General features: G+C 46.6%; 1 protein-coding gene across 3 annotated transcripts in view; it reads right to left on the bottom strand.

Moving 5' to 3' along the window:
• TRPT1 (tRNA phosphotransferase 1) overlaps positions 1–23,154 on the bottom strand; it is a 322,090-nt gene that overhangs the window by 278,536 nt on the left and 20,400 nt on the right. Inside the window, exon 3 of one of the 3 annotated variants that reach the window (XM_068259618.1) lies at positions 3,999–4,087. The exons of the other annotated variants lie outside the window; for them this stretch is intronic. The gene's annotated coding sequence lies outside the window, so the exon portion shown is untranslated. The remainder of the gene's footprint in view (positions 1–3,998; positions 4,088–23,154) is intronic. 3 annotated transcript variants of the gene reach the window in all.

Here is a 23,154-nt window from a genome sequence, read left to right as displayed (position 1 = left end):
ATGTATAAATATCTAACAGAGTGCAAGCAATTACATTAATAACATTCAATGACACAAAAGGGTGTGAGCCCTGCCCTTGCGAGCTTACAATCAAAAGGAATGGGGTGGAAACAAGAGGTGGGGGAAGTATACAGTATATTTACAGGCAGTGCGTAATTAGGTTATTTAGTGGGTGCATGGCCTACGCTAGAGAATATGCTTGTCGGAAAAGGTGGGTTTTGAGAGAGTGTTTAAAGATTTCAAAGGTGGGAGAGTGGCGGATGTGCTGTGGAAGGGCATTCCAGAGGAGGGGTGAGGCACGTGAGAAGTCTTGTACACGTGAATGTGAGGAGGTAATTGTAGAAGAGGATAAAAGAAGCTTGTGTTCTGATCTGAGATTGCGGTTGGGTTGGTATCTGGAGACTAGTGAGGAGATGTACAGGGGAGAGAGATTGTGGAGAGCTTTGTAGGTTAGGGTTAAGGGCTTGTTTCCACTGTTGCGACGCGATTTCGGCCGCATTCCGACGCTTGTAAAAACGCATGCGGATGCGTTTCCACATGCGTTTTTACCCGCGATTTCGCCTGCGATTTCGCATGGCAGGGTGCCATGCGAAATTAACCATGACACTGCCAGGGCTAAATAAAATTGAAAAAGGTGCGAAATCGCACGCGAAATCGCGGGTAAAAACGCATGTAACAAACGCATGCGTTTTTACTATTAAATACATTAGCGGCGATTCGCACGGATTCCCGACGCAGGCGAAATCGTTGGCTCTTTTGTGCGTTTTTTTCACGCTGAAAAAAACGCACCTCAACAACGCTACAGTGGAAACAGGCCCATCCACTTGTATTACATGTGCGGATCTGCATGCGTTGGACGCATGCAGATTCGCGATAGTGGAAACGAGCTCTTAGAGTTTGAACTGAATTCTCTGGGTAATTGGTAGCCAGTGAAGAGCTTGACAGAGAGGAGCAGCAGAGGAAGAGCGAATGGAGAGATGAATGAGTCGAGCAGCAGAGTTCAATACAGAATTAAGCGGTGCTAGTCGGTTAGTTGGAAGTCCACCAAGCAATATACAGTATTGCAATAGTCCAATCGAGATATAATAAGAGCATGTACTAACATTTTGGTTGTGTCATGAGAGAGAAAAGGTCGGATGCGTGCTATGTTTTTGAGTTGGAGATGACAGGAGCTGGTTAGGGAGTTAATGTAAGGAATAAATGAGAGGGGAGAATCAAATATTACCCCTAAGCACCGTGCTTTGGGAACTGAAGTTATACACGTGTTGTTAACATTTAACCTCCTTAGCGGTAACCCCGTGCTAGACACGGGGTAAGCCGCCGGAGGGAGCCGCTCAGGCCCTGCTGGGCCGATTTAAATAATTTTTTTTTTGCTGGACACAGCTAGCACTTTGCTAGCTGCGCCAGCACCCCGATCGCCGCCGCCGCGCGCCCGATCGCCGCTATCCGGTGCGGTGCACGCCCCCCCCAGACCCCGTGCGCTGCCTGGCCAATCAGTGCCAGGCAGCGCCGAGGGGTGGCCTGGGACTCCCAATGACGTCGGTGACGTCATCCCGCCCCGTCGCCATGGCGACGGGGGGAAGCCCTCCAGGAAATCCCGTTCTTTGAACGGGATTTCCTGATCGAAGCGGGCGGGGGGATGCCGCTGAGCAGCGGCTATCATGTAGCGAGCCCTCGGCTCGCTACATGATTTAAAAAAAAAAAAAATTTAAAAAAAACTGCTGCGCTGCCCCCTGGCGGTATTTTTCATACCGCCAAGGGGGTTAATGTAATATCCCATAGTCTCGCAGTTAGCAATCATGTGACCCCCAACAAGACAAATTCAGCAATCATAAGGCCCCCAACAAGACAAATTCAGCAATCTTGAGGCCCCCAACAAGACAAATTCAGCAGTCATGAGGCCCTCAACATGCCAAAGTCAGCAATCGTGAGGCCCTCAACAAGACAAATTCAGCAATCTTGAGGCTCCCAACAAGACAAATTCAGCAGTCATGAGGCACATAAATAGACAGCATTTTACATAAATGCTCCCTTAATATGGTAGACACCTCTCACCTGGCTTCTGAATTCTCCTCTACTGGCTGCTGTGCCTGGCTGGCCTGGCAGTACTGTTTTTGGCTGAATTGGGGATGATGTGTGGGCTGAAAGGCCTGGCAGTGATGTTGTAACCTGGCTGGCGCTGATGTTGTGGCCTGGCTGGCGGTGATGCTGTGGCCTTTTTGACGGGGATTCTGGGCTGTTTGGCTGGTGATGATGCTGGGCTGGCTGGCCTGGATAGTTTAGGTAGTAACAGGTGCCCCCTAGTTTAGGTAGCACCAGGAGCCTCCCAGTTTAGGTAGTGACAGGGCCCCCAGTTTAGGTAGCGACAGGAGCCCCCCAGTTCAGTTAGTGAAAGGGACCCCCCAGTGTATGTGGTGACAAGTGCCCCCCAGTTCAGATAGTGAAAGGGATCTCTCAGTGTATGTGGTGACAGGTGCCCCCCAGTCTATGTAGCAACAGGTGCCCCCCAGTTTAGGTAGTGAAAGGGACCACCCAGTGTATGTAGTGACAGGTGCCCCCCCCCAGTTCAGGCAGTGACAGGAACCACCCAGGTTAGTTAGTGACAGTGACCCCCAGTTTAGGTAGTGCCAGGGACCCCCCCAGGTTAGGTAGTGACAGGGACCCCCCTGTGTATGTAGTGACAGGCACCCCCCAGGTTAGGTAGTGACAGGAGCCCCCCAGGTTAGGTAGTGACAGTGACCCCCAGTTTAGGTAGTGATAGACGCCCCCGAGGTTAGGTAGTGACAGGTACCCCCCAGGTTAGGTGGTGACAGGTACCCCCCAGGTTCAGCGGTGCATGCAGCAGCGGTGGGACACTTACTCTATCTTCCGGCATGAGCGAGCTCTGTATCTGTGCGCCGCTGCTTTGGTCCAGTCCAGACCAGCGGAGGATAGCGCAAGTGTCCCGGCGCTGCCGCCCGCACCGCTAATTTCTAAAGGGGGGAGCGAGAGAGAGCCCCAAAAGTTGAGGGAAGGGGGGGGGGGGGGGGGACTCCCTCCCTTCTCCAACGCTGTCCGCACGCTCCCTTTTCTTTCTCTGCTGCCACTCCAGGGTGGGTGGGCTCGCTGTGCCACTTCCGTGTTGAGGTGGCTGGGGGCCGGGCAGCATCTGGCCAGGGGAGGGCCAATGCCCTATTTTGCCATACGTGCGGACGCCCATGCGCTGCATGCATGTTTTGCATTAAATTCTACGTCTAGTCTCTGTTGCAATTCACTCACATTTTCACATGTGTGCTATGCAACTGACCACCTTGAATCAAAATTTTCAGCTTCTTCCTTAATTGCTTTGTATTAATTAGCTCCAAATAATGTAATTTCATAATACTATTATAAATCATTTTGATTTATGTACTGTATAATTTGAGCCTTACTTTTTAACCACCCTGGCGTTCTATTAAGATCGCCAGGGCAGCTGCATGAGGGTTTTTTTTAAATAAAAAAAAAACTATTTCATGCAGCCAACTGAAAGTTGGCTGCATGAAAGCCCACTAGATGGCGCTCCGGAGGCGTTCTTCTGATCGCCTCCGGCGGCCAAAAGTAACACGGAAGGCCGCAATGAGCGGCCTTCCGTGTTTTGTTTACTACGTCGCCATGGCGACGAGCGGAGTGACGTCATGGACGTCAGCCGACGTCCTGACGTCTGCCGCCTCCGATCCAGCCCTTAGCGCTGGCCGGAACTATTTGTTCCGGCTGCGCAGGGCTCAGGCGGCTGGGGGGACCCTCTTTCGCCGCTGCTCGCGGCGGATCGCCGCAGAGCGGCGGCGATCGGGCAGCACACGCGGCTGGCAAAGTGCCGGCTGCGTGTGCTGCTCTTTATTTGATCAAAATCGGCCCAGCAGGGCCTGAGCGGCACCCTCTGGCGGTAATGGACGAGCTGAGCTCGTCCATACCGCTAAGGTGGTCATGAACACATGCTAGGCTATGCATGTTAGCAGACTATTTTAAGGTTCAGTACAAACCTATAATAATGGTTGTTCTTGATAGTTTTGTGCAACCTTTCTCCGTACAAACAAGGTGTTCAGCTATCTGCTAAGCAGGGTCTTCTGCACTATGGGGAGGGAAGAGAGAAAAACAAGCAGTGGACAGCTGTGGGGGGGAATAACAAATACATTCAGATTCAGTTTTTCTGGCATGCTGCTCAATCACTAATGATGTGTTTGGGGACCTCAGTACATGTTATGCAAAGGCCTCTGAAACTATTACAAAACTAATTTTGAAGGATCAAAGTTGCAAGTGTGTAGGTAAACTCTCACAGTACATGGAGATGGTAAAATTGGTCAGTGATTGGCCAATCAAAATTTAAAGTGTATACCACGCTTATGGATGCATACACACATCCAATTTTGATTGCCCAATATGGTGCTAGTATGGTTGAGGTGACCCAGTGGGATCTCTTATAGGGAGATTAAGCTAACATGATTGGATGTGGTTTCCACAGCACCCTCTACAACCTGAAATATTGTACTTAGCCGAATAATGTGGGTGTCATTATTATTATTACTACCACCTGTTGAAACCCTAAAGGCCTGTTTCCACAACATGCAGATTGGATGAAGAATGGATGCAGAAAAACTGACTCCAATGAATGCCTATGGGCCTGTTTCCACTAAACGAGATTTTTCTGATGCAGATTTTTCCATAGGCATTCATTGGAGTCAGTTTTTTTGCATCCATTCTGCATCCAATCTTTGGGTTTTCTTACCCATCCGCGCTTGTACGCCTGTCACCATGCAGCCGCCAGTAATATAGATCCTCCATGTTGTCCCCGAGTGTCCGTCTGTCCCCTGGAGCAGCTTCTTCTTCTCCATTCGCTCTGCACTTCAAATTCTAGCTGTCTCTTCACTATGACACCCACCAGTGGCACCTGGCGCAACTGCAGCTCTCATAACTGTGTGACTGCAGCTAGAACTGGAAGTGCAGGGCGGATCGAGAAGTAGAAGAAGCTGCTCCAGGGGACGGATGGACACTCGGGGACAACATGGAGGATCTATATTACTGGCGGCTGCATGGTGACAGGCGTACAAGCGCGGATGGGTAAGAAAACCACCCACAGCGCTGCACAGCATGGTGAGCAAGCGAACGGGCAGGCAACTGAACGTGGGGGGGGGGGTCGGGGGTGAATTGGGGGTGGAGGGCACCAATAGTATCTAGTCTGTTGCTAGCTAACCTTTATGGAGTCCCTACACCTAACAGATTTATACTGGGGGACACCTGTGCCTTGTTATCTATACTGGGGGACACCTGTGCCTTGTTATCTATACTGGGGGACACCTGTGCCTTGTTATCTATACTGGGGGACACCTGTGCCTTGTTATCTATACTGGTGGACACCTGTGCCTTGTTATCTATACTGGGGGACACCTGTGCCTTGTTATCTATACTGGGGACACCTGTGCCTTGTTATCTATACTGGGGGGCACCTGTGCCTTGTTATCTATACTGGGGGACTCCTGTACCTACCTAGTTTATATGGAGTAACACCTGTACCTACCTAACCTATACTGGGGACACCACCTGTACCTAGCTAGCCTATACTGGGGGGACACCTGTGCCTTGTTATCTATACTGGGGGACTCCTGTACCTACCTAGTTTATATGGAGTAACACCTGTACCTACCTAACCTATACTGGGGACACCACCTGTACCTAGCTAGCCTATACTGGGGGGACACCTGTGCCTTGTTATCTATACTGGGGGACACCTGTGCCTTGTTATCTATACTGGGGGACACCTGTGCCTTGTTATCTATACTGGGGGACACCTGTGCCTTGTTATCTATACTGGGGGACACCTGTGCCTTGTTATCTATACTGGGGGACACCTGTGCCTTGTTATCTATACTGGGGGACACCTGTGCCTTGTTATCTATACTGGGGGACACCTGTGCCTTGTTATCTATACTGGGGGACACCTGTGCCTTGTTATCTATACTGGGGGACACCTGTGCCTTGTTATCTATACTGGGGGGACACCTGTGCCTTGTTATCTATACTGGGGGGACACCTGTGCCTTGTTATCTATACTGGGGGACACCTGTGCCTTGTTATCTATACTGGGGGGACACCTGTGCCTTGTTATCTATACTGGGGGACACCTGTGCCTTGTTATCTATACTGGGGGACACCTGTGCCTTGTTATCTATACTGGGGGACACCTGTGCCTTGTTATCTATACTGGGGGGACACCTGTGCCTTGTTATCTATACTGGGGGACTCCTGTACCTACCTAGTTTATATGGAGTAACACCTGTACCTACCTAACCTATACTGGGGACACCACCTGTACCTACCTAACCTATACTGGGGACACCACCTGTACCTAGCTAGCCTATACTGGGGGGACACCTGTGCCTTGTTATCTATACTGGGGGACACCTGTGCCTTGTTATCTATACTGGGGGACACCTGTGCCTTGTTTTCTATACTGGGGGACACCTGTGCCTTGTTATCTATACTGGGGGACACCTGTGCCTTGTTATCTATACTGGGGGACACCTGTGCCTTGTTATCTATACTGGGGGACACCTGTGCCTTGTTATCTATACTGGGGGGACACCTGTGCCTTGTTATCTATACTGGGGGGACACCTGTGCCTTGTTATCTATACTGGGGGACACCTGTGCCTTGTTATCTATACTGGGGGGACACCTGTGCCTTGTTATCTATACTGGGGGACACCTGTGCCTTGTTATCTATACTGTGGGACACCTGTGCCTTGTTATCTATACTGGTGGACACCTGTGCCTTGTTATCTATACTGGGGGACACCTGTGCCTTGTTATCTATACTGGGGGACTCCTGTACCTTGTTATCTATACTGGGGGACACCTGTGCCTTGTTATCTATACTGGGGGGACACCTGTGCCTTGTTATGTATACTGTGGGACACCTGTGCCTTGTTATCTATACTGGTGGACACCTGTGCCTTGTTATCTATACTGGGGGACACCTGTGCCTTGTTATCTATACTGGGGGACACCTGTGCCTTGTTATCTATACTGTGGGACCCCTGTGCCTTGTTATCTATACTGGTGGACACCTGTGCCTTGTTATCTATACTGGGGGACACCTGTGCCTTGTTATCTATACTGGGGGACACCTGTGCCTTGTTATCTATACTGGGGGACACCTGTGCCTTGTTATCTATACTGGGGGGACACCTGTGCCTTGTTATCTATACTGGGGGACACCTGTGCCTTGTTATCTATACTGGTGGACACCTGTGCCTTGTTATCTATACTGGTGGACACCTGTGCCTTGTTATCTATACTGGGGGACACCTGTGCCTTGTTATCTATACTGGGGGACACCTGTGCCTTATCTATACTGTGGGACACCTGTGCCTTGTTATCTATACTGGTGGACACCTGTGCCTTGTTATCTATACTGGGGGACACCTGTGCCTTGTTATCTATACTGGGGGACACCTGTGCCTTGTTATCTATACTGGGGGACACCTGTGCCTTGTTATCTATACTGGGGGGACACCTGTGCCTTGTTATCTATACTGGGGGACTCCTGTACCTACCTAGTTTATATGGAGTAACACCTGTACCTACCTAACCTATACTGGGGACACCACCTGTACCTAGCTAGCCTATACTGGGGGGACACCTGTGCCTTGTTATCTATACTGGGGGACTCCTGTACCTACCTAGTTTATATGGAGTAACACCTGTACCTACCTAACCTATACTGGGGACACCACCTGTACCTAGCTAGCCTATACTGGGGGGACACCTGTACCTGGCTACCTACCTACAATAATCTGCGGGGGATTCTGAAAACAAATGGGCACCGCGCAGTGGGCGACACAGAAAAGGTAAATGCACACATGGGGTACATTTATATACCGGGGGGATCGGCAAGCTGAAATCGATCGGGAATCAGCCTGCGGTGTATGGGCAGCCAAACAATCTCTCTTTACATTCATATTAGTGCAGGTTGAGCAGCTGCAGCTTGAAAGTATAAATGATCAGAGATTTTGGGGAGCAATTTAGTTTAGATTTTGTGTTTAAAGCTTTTATTAAATTCAAAATATATACCAGAACCCTGCTTGACACATTTTGGCAAGTTACAGGCAAAAAGGTTATGAAAATGAATTGGATCACTTTTTGCACAGAAATCCAGCAGAAACTGAACGCCAGGGAGGTTAAGGTTGTAGTGGGTGCTGTCATTAGAGAACTGTTGAAACAGCAACCAATCACAAACTGCAACCCAAAAGTCACTTATCCACACAAAAGTCATCATGTTGGACTATGCTGTACAGTGTACATCCTGCAACATGTATGCATGCCTTGATCAGCGGATTGAGGGTGTTTACTGTTGCCCTGGGTGTGTGCGTGTTGCTCAGTTAGAGGCGGAAGTCGCAGAGCTAAATAAGCATCTCGCAACACTGAGAAGCATACACAACATGGAGAAGAGCTTGGATCTCACAATCCAGACACTGGATGGAACCGTTGAAGATGAGGAGGGTGGAGTACAGCCGGACCAAGAAGCAGAGGCAGCCGCTAGTTGGGTCACAGTTAGAAGGGGTAGGGGAAAAAGTGGCAGGGAGGCTAGTCCCGAGTTGTCCCTCACTAATAAGTATGCTTGTTTGCGTAATATTGGGGAGGATGATTCAGGAGTAGCAATGCTGCAGCAGGATGTGCTCCTTAGCAACCAAGGGGCAGACTGCTGTAACGAGAAAGGGAATAGGAGTGCAGCTAAGGCTAGACAGGTACTGGTGGTAGGGGATTCAATTATTAGGCGCACAGATAGGGTAATCTGTCGAAGAAACCGCGAATGCCGTACAGTCTGTTGCCTCCCGGGTGCTCGGGTTCGGCATGTAGCGGAAAGAATTGACAGATTACTGGGTGGGGCTGGGGAAGACCCGGCTGTCATGGTACACATTGGCACCAATGACAAAGTTAGTGGGAGATGGAAGGTCCTCAAAAATGATTTTCAGGTACTTGGAGATAAACTTAAAGCAAGGACCTCCAAGGTGGTGTTTTCTGAAATACTGCCAGTGCCACGTGCTACATCTGAGAGACAGAGGGAGCTTAGGGAGTTAAATAAGTGGCTGAGAAATTGGTGTAGGAAGGAAGGGTTTGGGTTCCTGGAGAACTGGGCAGACTTTGCAGTCGGCTACAGGTTCTACAGCAGGGATGGGCTGCACCTTAATGGGGAGGGTGCAGCTGCATTGGGGGAGAAGATGGCTAAACGGTTGGAGGAGATTTTAAACTAGGATCTGGGGGGAGGCGGGAGGATAAAGTCTCAATACATAGACAAGATGAGGTAAAAAGACAGTGGGAACCTATCATTATGGAGGGTGGAGAGGGGGGTGGGGACAGTGTAAAGATTAAGGAGGTTGGTAAAAATTCAAGTAGCCAATTTCATGTAAACAAAATTGGTAAATGTGGTGGCAAAAATATAAAGTGCATGGTAACCAATGCTCGGAGCCTTGAAAATAAAATAGACGAACTAGAGTTCATTCTGAATGACAAAGGCTATGACATTGTGGGAATAACCGAGACATGGATGGATGAAAGCCATGACTGGATAGCTAATTTAAAAGGATACAATGTGTTTAGGAGGGATAGAACAGGGAAAAAAGGTGGAGGGGTTTGTCTCTTTGTTAAGAATTCTCTTACAGCTGTCCTCAACGATGAGGAAGATTGCGAAGATGTGGAGTCCGTTTGGGTAAATATTCATGGTGGAAATAAAAGTTGCCAATTGCTTATTGGGGTATGCTACAGGCCACCTCTTATTAATGAAGCTGCAGAACTGCGATTACTACAGCAGATTGAAAAAGCTGCAGGTAAAAATGAGGTCATAATTATGGGCGACTTCAACTTTCCAGACATTGACTGGAGTATTGAGGCTACCCATTCTGGTAAAAGCAGCAGATTTCTGGCAGCACTACAGGACAATTACTTGACTCAAATGGTAACTGAACCAACTAGGGGGAATGCGTTACTGGATCTGATCATTTCTAATAGACCAGATAATGTATCAAATGTGCAGGTTCAAGAACATTTGGGAAATAGTGATCACAACATGATAACGTTTGAGCTGGTGACTGATAGGCCACGGGGCAGCGGGACCACTAAAACTATGAACTTTAGAAAAGCAAAGTTCACTCAAATTAGGCAGGCACTAAGTTTGGTGAACTGGGATAATGTACTACAAGGGGAAGACACTGAAGGGAAATGGCAAGCTTTTAAACTTATACTCAATCAATACTGTAGTATGTATATCCCATATGGAAACAAAATGTCTAGGAAAAAAAAAAGGCCTCTATGGATGAATAGAAAGGTTAAAGATAAAATGAAGAGGAAAAAGAATGCCTATAAGGTCTTAAAACAGGAGGGGACCGAGGCTGCACTAAGCAATTATAAGGAGTGCAATAAAAATTGTAAAAAATAAATTAGGCAGGCAAAGATTGAAGCTGAAAAACAAATCGCTAAGGATATCAAATCTAACCCAAAAAAGTTTTACAAGTACATTAACTCTAAAAAAAGAAAGGTTGACTGTATAGGACTCCTAAAGGATGAGGATGGGAACTCAATGGTGGATGACCAAGGTAAGGCAGAGTTATTAAATGCTTTCTTTGCTTCTGTCTTCACAAAAGAAACAGCACTGTTGCAAACTACAGAGGCGGAAGAGTCTCAATCTTCTAACTGTAATATTAAATACTTAACGCAGGAAGAAGTGAAGGCAAGACTAAATAAATTAAAAATAGACAAGGCACCTGGCCCGGATGGCATGCATCCTCGGGTCCTAAGGGAATTAAGTTCAGTTATAGATAAACCCCTTTATCTTATCTTTTGTGACTCTCTTGCAACTGGCAGAGTCCCAGTGGATTGGCGTACAGCCCACGTTTTCCCATTATTTAAGAAGGGCAAAAAATCTGATCCAGGAAATTATAGACCTGTAAGTTTAACATCAGTTGTATGCAAACTATTTGAGGGGTTACTAAGAGATACTATACATGACTTCATAGTAGAAAATAATCTTATTTCTCAGCATCAACATGGGTTTACTAAAGACAGGTCCTGTTTGACTAACATGCTCAGCTTTTATGAGGTAGTGAATGCTAATATGGATATTGGGAATGCTGTAGATGTGATATACTTGGACTTTGCAAAGGCCTTCGACACTGTTCCCCACAAAAGTCTGGTGCAAAAGTTGAGGATGCAAGGACTGGGGAAGAGTCTGTGTTCATGGATAGGGAACTGGCTAATGGACAGAAAACAAAGAGTTGTGGTCAATGGATCATACTCAAAATGGGAGACTGTTAGCAGTGGGGTCCCACAGGGGTCTGTTCTGGGTCCAGTGCTCTTCAATTTATTTATTAATGACCTAGTAGATGCAGTAGTGAGCAATGTTGCTATTTTTGCAGATGATACAAAATTGTGCAGAATCATTAACTCTCAGGAAGATAGTGTCATATTGCAACAGGATCTGGATAGGATGGCTATATGGGCACATACATGGCAGATGAAATTCAATGTTGACAAATGTAAGGTCATGCATTTTGGACGTACTAATGGTCTAGCACCATACAAAATAAATGGGATACAGTTGGGGACATCAAACTTGGAGAAGCACTTAGGAGTACTTATTGACAACAAGTTAAATAATCGTACTCAATTCCAAGCAGCTGCAGCTAAAGCTAACAAAATTTTGACATGCATTAAAAGGGAAATAAAAACTCGAGATGCTAGCATAATATTGCCCCCGTTTAACTCTCTAGTAAGGCCACATCTGGAATATGGAATTCAGTTCTGGGCACCACATTACAAAAAAGATATTGCAGTTTTAGAGCAGGTGCAGAGACGAGCAACAAAATTGATGCGTGGGATGGAAGGTCTCACTTATCGAGAAAGGTTAGATAAACTGGGTTTATTTAGTCTAGAGAAAAGACGCCTTAGAGGGGATCTAATTAACATGTATAAATACATCAGAGGGCAATATAATACCTTGGCGGATGAGCTTTTTGTCCCTAGGCCTTCTCAAAGGACTAGAGGACATGATCTGCGCATGGAGGAAAAATGTTTTAGCCATTTATTTAGGAAAGGGTTCTTTACAGTAAGAGTGATTAAGATGTGGAATGCATTGCCACAGGAAGTCGTTATGGCAAACTCTATACCTGCATTTAAAGGGGGCTTAGATGCTTTCCTTGCGTTGAAAGACATCCATGGCTACAATTACTAGGTAATGCCTAATGATGTTGATCCAGGGATTTTATCTGATTGCCATCTGGAGTCGGGAAGGAATTTTTCCCTTTAGGGGCTAATTGGACCATGCCTTGTAAAGGTGGCCATACACTGGCCCGATTTGCGGCAGTTTCGACAGCAGATTCGATCACTGGGATCGAATCTGCTGCCAATCGTTCGCGCAACACGCACCCGCCGATCCGATTTCCTCCCGAAATCGGATCGGTCCGTCGATCGCGCCGTGCGGGAAATTACCCTCGATCGCCCGCGGGTAGGGAGCGCGTCGCTAGCGGCGGCCGATCCGATCAGGTATACATTACCTGAGGCTGGCTCCCGGGCATCCCGTCCGTCACTGCTCCCGTCATGGCACCTCTGGCATCCTCGTATAACTTCCGCTGTCATGCCAGTGACAGCGGAAGTACAACTAGAGGGCGCTCTATTTGAACTTCCGCTGTCACTGGTGTGATAGCTTAAGTTCTATGCGGATGCCGGAGCCGGAGGTGCCACATGACGGGGACATCACGCCCGGGAGCCAGCCTCAGGTAATGTATACCGGCGGGGGGAGCGGCGGCAGCACCACCACAACAGATTGTGATCGGTTTCAGGCTGAAATCGATTCACAATCTGTTTGCAGGAAAGGCAGCCATACGATCCCTCTCTGATCAGATTCGATCAGATAGGGATCTGTCAGCTGGTCGATCTGATGGCACATCGACCAGTGTATGGCTGCCTTAAGGGTTTTTTCGCCTTCCTCTGGATCAACAGGGATATGTGAGGGAGCAGGCTGGTGTTGTACTTTATACTGGTTGAACTCGATGGACGTATGTCTTTTTTCAACCAAAATAACTATGTAACTATGTAACTATGTAACTATGTAAGTGCCAACAGCAATTTAAACTAAATACTGTACAAACGTTTTAACTCATACATGAACATTATGGAAAATCCAAGTAAACTGTGAAGATAAACAATTTCATCCATCCTACTCCCGAAAAATGTATTCGGTTTTTTAGAACCTCCCAGTTTTATTTTCTGTTTTAAAAAGCTAAAAAAGTAGGTTTAATGCTATTGTCTCATATGATGATGATTCAGCTTTTTATTATTATTTATTTATAAAGCGCCCACATATTCCGTGGCGCTGTACAATGTAACAAAACAAACAAGGGATACATAATGATACAGACAATGATATACATCAAACACTGATACAAAATACAGAACTGTTGATTACAATAGAAAATGTAACATGATGACTAAAACGTATAAATATCTAACAGAGTGCAAGCAATTACATTAATAACATTCAATGACACAAAAGGGTGTGAGCCCTGCCCTTGCGAGCTTACAATCTAAAGGAATGGGGTGGAAACAAGAGGTGGGGGAAGTATACAGTATATATACAGGCAGTGCGTAATTAGGTTATTTAGTGGGTGCATGGCCTACGCTAGAGAATATGCTTGTTGGAAAAGGTGGGTTTTGAGAGAGTGATTAAAGATTTCAAAGGTGGGAGAGTAGCGGATATGCTGTGGAAGGGCATTCCAGAGGAGGGGTGAGGCACGTGAGAAGTCTTGTACACGTGAATGTGAGGAGGTAATTGTAGAAGAGTATAAAAGAAGCTCGTGTGCAGATCTGAGATTGCGGTTGGGTTGGTATCTGGAGACTAGTGAGGAGATGTACAGGGGAGAGAGATTGTGGAGAGCTTTGTAGGTTAGGGTTAAGAGTTTGAACTGAATCCTCTGGGTAATTGGTAGCCAGTGAAGAGCTTGACAGAGAGGAGCAGCAGAGGAAGAGCGAATGGAGAGATGAATGAGTCGAGCAGCAGAGTTCAATACAGAATTGAGCGGTGCTAGTCGGTTAGTTGGAAGTCCACCAAGCAATATACAGTGATGTGAAAAACTATTTGCCCCCTTCCTGATTTCTTATTCTTTAGCATGTTTGTCACACTTAAATGTTTCTGCTCATCAAAAAACGTTAACTATTAGTCAAAGATAACATAATTGAACACAAAATGCAGTTTTAAATTATGGTTTTTATTATTTAGTGAGAAAAAAACTCAAAACCTACATGGCCCTGTGTGAAAGAGAAATTGCCCCCTGAACCTAATAACTGCTTGGGCCACCCTTAGCAGCAATAACTGCAATCAAGCGTTTGCGATAACTTGTAACGAGTCTTTTACAGCGCTCTGGAGGAATTTTGGCCCACTCATCTTCAGCTTTATTTGAGGGTTTACTAGCATGAACTGCCTTTTTAAGGTCAGGCCACAACATCTAAATAGGATTCAGGTCAGGACTTTGACTAGGCCACTCCAAAGTCTTCTTCAGCTATTCAGAGGTGGATTTGGTTCTGGTGTGTTTTGGGTCATTGTCCTGCTGCAGCACCCAAGATCGCTTCAGCTTGAGTTGACGAACAGATGGCCGGACATTCTCCTTCAGGATTGGACATTCTCCTTCAGGATGGACAGAAATCCAGCAGAAACTGAACGCCAGGGAGGTTAAGGTTGTAGTGGGTACTGTCATTAGAGAACTGTTGAAACAGCAACCAATCACATTTACAGAATTTCCCTATGAGGTTTCCTGCTGCATACCTCAACCATACTAGCACCACCTAATTTACCACTGCCATGCGGTATGAGGGCCAACAGGTTTTGATTATTATGAACAGATTGTGCAGATAAACTCTAAAGCTAAGTACACACATGATTATTGTTGACCATTAGGAATCAAGAAATTATGCTACAAGCGACACATTGGGGCCTAGTGATGTACAAATGTATAGCTAGTGTTCAGGCTAGCAATGCATTCTGTTGCTATGAAGAGGAGCTAAGGGACAATGATGGGCGCACAATGGAGCAGATTGGGGGAGTGAAAATAGCAATTGTGATCAGTCCTGCTTGGGCATCGTTAAGGATCCCACACACACTAGTTGTGCAAACGATTGTCAGATGAATCGGCTATTATCAGCTATTCCAGGCAACAATAATGGTATGTGTGTACATACTTTCATACTGCATGGAAGGGGTAAGGTTGTCCAATCATTGGCCAATCAACATTGGATGTGTGCACATACCCTAAGGCTGCTTTCACAGTAAGACGTTACAGGCGCACGTTAGTGCAGCCTGTAACGCAGCCTAACTCACAGCAATGAAAACGAAATGGGCTGTTCACAGTGCCCATGTTGCGTCACACTGTAACGATGCACGTTCTGAGAAAGTGCAGCATACTGTGCGTTCAGACTGGTTGCCCATGCGCAGTAATTAGCCACATGGCTAATTAATATTAACTGCACTGCTGACGTGCAGTGTTTTCTTCCTGGAGCGGCCGCTTTGTGCGCTGATTGGCTGGAGTGGAGGGACCACGTGATGCGGAGTGGAACACTCCGCATCACGTGGTTCTGCCAGCCAATCAGCGCCATGGAGACACACAGAGACACACGGAGTGCACAAAGAGCTGCATAACGCGGCTCACTCTGGCGTCCTGCTTCAACACCACCAGGTGTTGCGTTCGGGGCACGTTATGCGACCATAACGTCCCCTAAAACGCAACGTCCTGGTGGGAAAGAGGCCTAAGGCTAGGTTCACAATGCTAAGTTGTGTTGCAGAAAAATTCTGCATGTCAACTCACTGCCCATACTATGGGCCTGTTCACAGTAACTGATCATGTTATTCTAACTTGCTGCATGCAGCACGTCCAGTCTCCATTGCAGTTCACACACATTTTAAGGCGTGTGATATGCAACTGACCACTGTGAATCCAGCCTAAAGCCTGATGCACACTTTCACTTATAATTGGCCAATCACTGACCAATTTTACAACCTCCATATAGTCTGAGGGTCAACAGATATTGAATATTATGAGCTGACTGTGTAGATAGAGCCTCATACTACATGGTTGTGGTGAAATTGGTTAGTGTTGGCCAATCATAATTGAAAGCGAGTACCAGGCTTTATAATGGCCACCACAGATGGTCAATGAGATGCAAATGATTTCGACTTGCATGCAGATTACATGCAAACTGAACCAGATTAATTTCCTTTGAAAATGATCGATCCAGTTTCAAGCTGCAATTGATCTCAAATCTGCATGCAAATCAAAGTTATTTGCATCTCACTTACCATCTCTGGCTACATGTTTCATCTGCAGCAGTTCAATGGCACTTAAGATGCAATAAAATGATCCCATCTATGCTAAATTAAAATTGACAAGTGTCCAAGCCCAGGAAAAATAATTTCCATTTATGATATTTTGGTAAAGGTTTAAAACATATTTTGTGTTTTTATTACTGTCCTATGTCTCAATCTGTTTCCATTTGAGATTGGTAGAATACTTGGCTGTGCAGAAAACTATGAGTTTTCCACATTGTGTGTTTTTTTTGTTTTTCTGTGCATTCTAATTGTGTTTTTTTCAATACTAGTAGACCCAAGCCCGTTTAAAAACGGGCTCTAGGGTCTGTTTCTCACCGCCGCATTTTACTGCGCATGCGCACTCCCGACACACATCTTGTACAATAAAGTCCAAGTGTCTCTGCGTCCAACAGTTTTGCAGCGTCCCTGGTATTGTTTTAGTGCGCATGTGCACAGTAACAGGCTGCTGGAGAGACCAGGGAGCAAGGTGGGTGGGCAGGCAAATGCGTGCGGCGAGCGGGCGCGCTCGGCGGGTGCGCTCGCATGCGCAGTGACTGGGGGCGGCGGCGGCGGTAAAGGACTTTCGAGGCCAAATGAAAAAGTAAAATACCTGCATCATATTTTAAAGGCACGGAGGACGCCATCCGTGCCCTCCGTGCCTTTTCACCGGGTCCCCGCCACTCAATAGCCCCCCGGGCCGGCTCCCGACCTCACGGCTGCGAAGCTCTAGGTCCACCCCCCCCGTGTGTGTGTGTATGTATGTATGTATATATGTATATATACAAACAGTAAAATGCCATAGACTTCCATAATGGCCAAAAACTAATGCGTTTTTCCCCAATTCTGCTAAGTGTGCTCTTAGCCTGAATTGCCATTGTTGCCATCTCACTAAATTTGTTAAAAGGCAGTTTAACTACTTTCGGATTTGTGGTACGTATATACACGCCCCTGTTGAATTCATCAGCAGATAAGGGGCGTGTATATACACGCTCCGCTCTGTTTATGTCCTCTGTGCACGATCGTGGGCGCGCATGCGCGTGCACCCATGTCCGTCCTGCTGCTCGGCTGTTAGAGAACGGGAACTAAGTTCCCTACAGCTGCTACTGTTCCCCAGTATAGAATGATCACTGCCAAAGGCAATGGCAGTGATTGTAATCATAAATTTGTAAAAAGTACACATGAATGCGCGTGCACCTGCCGGCTCTGATTGGCTGTGGTTGTTGAGAGGGAATTCTTGTTCCCTTAAGCCAATCACAGTGCATTTAGAATTGAATGATTGCTGCCATAGCCAATGGCAGTGATCATTCATAAAAAGTTCATAAACATGTTACAAACTATCTCTTGCTGTAACAGTTACTGAGATCACTCGTGAAAGAGATCTCAGATAACTTGTCCTGCAAGAGATTGAGGTTAGCAACATTTTATATAAACTATACCCCTGATCTGCCCATTAACCCCTTCCCTCCCACTCCAATTGCCACTCCAATTTATTGGACACCTGTCTCTCACTTCAGTTTGGGTATACACTGTAGTGGTATGTGTGTATATATATATATATTTCCCTGGTGCTTCCATGGCAGCATACTATGGGTTACAGGCCCGCCCCTTAACCCCATTGGACATATTAACTATAAAATGATTGATGAAGCATAGACCACCATTCTTTTTTCTTTGTCCTCCCTTTCCTATGGACATATTTGTTGCTTACTTAGCTAGCCCGCAGGGTTTATCCCTTTCCCTGTGGAGGATTCCAGTAAGTGCTAAATGCACTTCAGTGAGGGCCGGCTCCGATCCCGGGTTTCTACACTTGTTAGGAGACAAGTTATAAGGTGCCACGCTGCGCATAAAGAATCTTGGCTTTACCTTTCCTTCCTCTTTCTTGCTGTACTCATCTCCTTTGGTGTGCCTGTAGTGGAGACGGTTCTGCCGGATGGGCTCCGGCGGCGGAGGATGGTCGCTTTGCTGTGGCAGAACGCGAGGAGGAACGGGGCGGCTGGGCTGTCGGGGGACGCCGCTCGGAGGGTGGAGAGGTACGCTATGGCGTCCTCGCGCGCGCGCGAGATGTTGGAGGCTTTTCTCTCCATCCTCTGTTCCGCCCCTTCCGCCCTTCTGCGGGTAGCGGCGGCCATCTTGTGTGTGGGAAGGGAGCGTCTGAGCATGCTCGGACGCTCCACTACTATTTAAACGCCCGCACTCGGCCTGGAAGGTTGCTTTTCTTAAAGCTCCCGCCTGTGGTTGCTGGAAAGCCTTCCAGGCATCGCCTTTTCGGGGATATTGACCTGCTGTGCTGCATCTGGTCACCCTATTATAAGTCTATTATAGGTAATTGCAGTTTTATTATAACAGTAATTTCTGTTTTAAAAAAAAAAAAAAAAAGGAGGGGGAAAGTGCTTCTACTCTTCTTTATTTCTAATTCTTACCTATTTTCTCTTTATGCATTTGCAGCAAACAACTTCCCTGATGGGGGGCACGAAAGATCGGAAAAATGATCGTAGGTATGATGAAGCTACCTGTTGTAAAAAAAAAAAAAAAGGAGTGTCAATGGCTTTATTGAATACTAATTAGTATTCCTCTCAGCCCTTCTAGACCTAAGACATCGAGTGGACAACGTTCCAAGGAGGCATCAGGAAACTACCAATCAAGCTCTTCATATCATTCTACTTCCAGAAAAAGTCAATCAAAGTCACGACGAACGACGCCACAGCCTTATTACAGATCAAGGTCAAGATCCAGGAGTCGTTCGCCCTCTCCTCCGAGGAGACAGTCTCCACCTAAACCACGCGCTTCTGATTGCTGGATGTGTGGCAGGAGAGCAATGACGGGGAAAATAGTGTGTGAACGATGTTTGCAGGAAAACACTACTAATCCCGCAGAAGACTCATCTAGAGTATTGCAGTTAATCAGGCAAGCAGTGAGAGAAGAGATATCTGCCCAAATGCCGACCAATACGTCAGGATCCAGTTTGGGGATACCTCAAAATCCGTCAACTTCTCATGCGGCTGAGGCAACCGGGTCATGCCCAATAGACGTTCAAGTGTCAGAAGAATCTAATTCAGATTCTGAAGAACCCATTGCCTTCCAATACTCGTTAGTTGAACCGCTAATTAAAGCGATAAAAGACTCAATACAGTGGACTGACCCAGATGATGAATCCATGGAGATAGGGAAATACTATCCGCAATTAGCCAAGGTGGGACCTGCGTTTCCCCTCATGAAGGAGATTAAAGGAATTATGGAGGAAGAGTGGAAGAAGGTAGAAGGGAAGACGTCCTTTGCCAATAGATGGGCGAAACTTTATCCGTTAAAAGACTCTGATGGCCATTCCTTACTGTCCGCTCCATCAGTAGATGCTTCAGTGGCCAACTTAGCTAAACACGTGACTCTTCCTTTAGATGACTCGGTCCCATTTAAGGAACCTTTGGATCGTAAAATGGAAAACGACCTCAGAAAAACTTATTTAAATGCAGGAGCTGCCTGTAAGACATCGATTGCCCTTACCTCTTTGTCGCGAGCAATGAAAGTTTGGACTAACAATATAGAGGAAGCGGTTAAGTCAGGAGCTGAAGTAGAACAAATAGTGTCAGCATTGGAAGACAAACATGGGTGAAGATTCCCTTTAATGGAAAGAATCTCTTTGGGGAAAAGCTGGACTCAGCAATCTCCAGGAAGACTGGAGGAAGATCAGGTGACATTCCCCAGGACAGAAGAGCAAGAAAGCAACGCTTTACACAAAAATCACAGTTTCAGAAATTCAGAAATATTAAATCGTATAAACCTGGGAAGGAATACCAGAGGAGATGGCAGGGGACTCAGTCATCGGTACCAAAATCTGCAAAACCTGCTTCGACGGGTCGTCAGGCTCAGGGAAAATCTTTTTGAGGCCTTGTCCGCCCACACTCCGCCTGTCGGCGCGAGGCTAAGTTCCTTCGCTCGAGTGTGGGCGGACAAGATCTCAAACCCATGGGTCTTGTCGACCATAACCCACGGTCACAGGTGGGAGTTCAAGTCTGCCCCGGGAAACATCTTCATTCCAACTCACCTTCCTGTTTCAAAAGAAAAGAGATCATGTCTTCTTCAGTACATAAAGCTATTGTTGCAACAGAACGCAGTTCAGGAGGTCCCGACCTCACAGAAAGGCAAAGGCGTCTATTCACCTCTCTTTTTAGTTGCCAAAAAGTCCGGGGATTGGAGGCCGGTGATAGACCTGAAGAGATTAAACAAACACATTCTTCTTCCCAGATTCAAAATGGAGTCTCTCCAATCGATAATTCTTTCTATTCAACCAAACGATTTCATGACCTCTATAGATCTAAGGGACGCCTACTTTCATATTCCAATACACCCTCAGTTTTCTCGGTACCTGAGATTTGTTCTTCAAGATCTTCATCTACAGTTTGTGGCACTCCCCTTCGGTCTATCAACCTCTCCAAGGACATTCTCCAAGGTGCTTCAAGCTCCAATAGCTCTTCTCAGACAGAATGGGATCCGCATATTTCACTACCTGGACGACATTCTCATAATATCAACATCCAGGGAGAAGCTGTTGTCGGACACAAAATCAGCCCTACTACTCCTGCAAAGTTTAGGTTGGATAATCAATGCTCAGAAAAGTCAGTTATCACCTACCCGTACCATGGTTTATCTGGGAGCATATTTCAACACAATCGACAACACTGTATCTCTTCCTACAACGAAGATTCCTTCAATTCTCCAATGGGTTCAGAAAGCTCGTACAGCAGTATACTTCTCGGCCAAACAATGCCTTCAACTCTTAGGGACACTGTCTGCAACAATCCCGATGGTGCGCTGGGCACATGCTCATATGAGAGGATTCCAACTTCCTTTTCTACTTCAGTGGAACAAAAAGGATATGCATCAATCGATAAGGATTCTGCCGCAAATGAAGATGTCACTTCTGTGGTGGACACGTATAGATCACCTACAAAGGGGCTTTTCACTTCTTCCAGTGGAGTGGGTGTATGTCACCACAGACGCCAGTCTCTTCGGTTGGGGTGCATGGTGCCAGAATCGAATAGTGCAGGCTCAGTGGCCGTGTCAGCCTGTCGTAAAAAATTCAAACTTCTTAGAATTGAGAGCAGCCCGTCTAGGCCTCGAGGCATTCAGTCACTATCTTCAGGGGAAGTCAGTCTGTATAAGAACGGACAATTCAACCACAGTAGCATATATCCAACATCAAGGTGGAACACACAGTCAAATTCTTTCTCAAGAAGCAACTCTACTGTTGAATTGGGCGGAGCAAAATTTATCGCTTCTCAAGGCAGTTCACATTCCTGGTCATCTCAACACCAAAGCGGATTTCCTATCAAGGAATGTAATAGACAACAACGAATGGTCCCTCAATCAGAAAACTTTTCGGCTAATATGTCAAGTTTTTGGGAAGCCACAAATGGACCTTTTTGCCTCAACATACAACAAGAAAGTGCATCAGTTTTTCTCCCGCTTTCCGTCACCAACAGCCCTCGCAGTAGATGCATTGTCCCAACCATGGCCACCGGTTCTGCTATATGCTTTCCCGCCGGTTCCCTTGATATTTCGCTTTCTGCGCAAGACCATGGTGGAGAAGGCAACGGTACTGGCAGTTTTACCTTATTGGCCAAACAGACTGTGGTTTCCGCTTCTGTTACAGTTAGCCCATTCACAGCCGCTGTTTCTCAAGAACTCTCCCACCTTGCTAACACAGGGACAGTTTCTTCACCCGGATCCAGGCAAACTTCATCTAGCAGCCTGGATGTTGAAGGGCAGAGGTTTGCAAACCTAGGATGCTCGCAGGCAGTAGTCGACACTCTTCTTAAAGCAAGGAAACCATCGACTAACTTAGTGTACAAAAAAGTGTGGAAGAAATTTGTGGAATATGCTGCAAAATCTAATTTTGATCCCGTATCAGCTTCAGTGTCTAATGTTTTGGACTTTCTCCAGGCGGGTCTACAGATGGGCCTAAGTTACAATACCCTGAGAGGGCAGGTCACAGCTCTCTCCTCTCTTTCAGGACAGAGATGGGCGATTAATCCAGTGGTCAGGCAGTTTCTAAAAGCCGCTTTAAAACTAAAACCACCCAGAAGAAATTTCTTCCCAAAGTGGGATCTGCCGATAGTGTTGGACTTTCTGAGCTCTGCCCCTTTTTGTCCATTGCAAGACTGTTCCTTTACTAATTTAACGTACAAATTAGCTTTCTTATTAGCAATCACGTCGGCAAGAAGAGTCTCGGAGCTAAATGCTTTGGGGGCCTCTGACCCGTACATTGTGTTCTATCACGATAGGGTAGTTTTACGACCAGTTCTGGAATTCCTTCCCAAAGTGGTCACTGTTTTTCACCTTGATAATGAGTGGACTCTACCAGCTTTCTTTAATCATGAGGATCCTGCTACACCTCATCCACTGGACATAGTTTCAATACTGAAACAATACTTGAAGTTGTCTCAACCGTTCAGACTTTCTCAACGCCTTTTACTAGTTCCAGTGGGTTACAGGAAGGGTAGAGAGGCCACTACGAGGACTATTGCCACATGGATTCAAAAAACTATATGTAATGCTTATAATGCCAAAGGTCTACCTCCTCCTCTCCATACCGCGGCCCATTCGACCAGGGGTATAGCATCTTCCTGGGCTGCAATGGCGGGAGTCTCTTTAGCCTCCATCTGCAAAGCCGCGGGCTGGAAATCGAGCAATACATTCATTGACCACTATAGGGTTGACCCGTCTGTTCTTTCTACAGTGTCTGTGGGTCGTTCAATTATTACTACTGCTACTATTGCTTAATGAATACTATGTTTATCC

This window comes from Hyperolius riggenbachi, chromosome 11 (assembly GCF_040937935.1).
Source record: "Hyperolius riggenbachi isolate aHypRig1 chromosome 11, aHypRig1.pri, whole genome shotgun sequence".
NCBI lineage: Eukaryota > Metazoa > Chordata > Amphibia > Anura > Hyperoliidae > Hyperolius > Hyperolius riggenbachi.
This window is presented reverse-complemented; position numbering and strand designations above follow the sequence as displayed.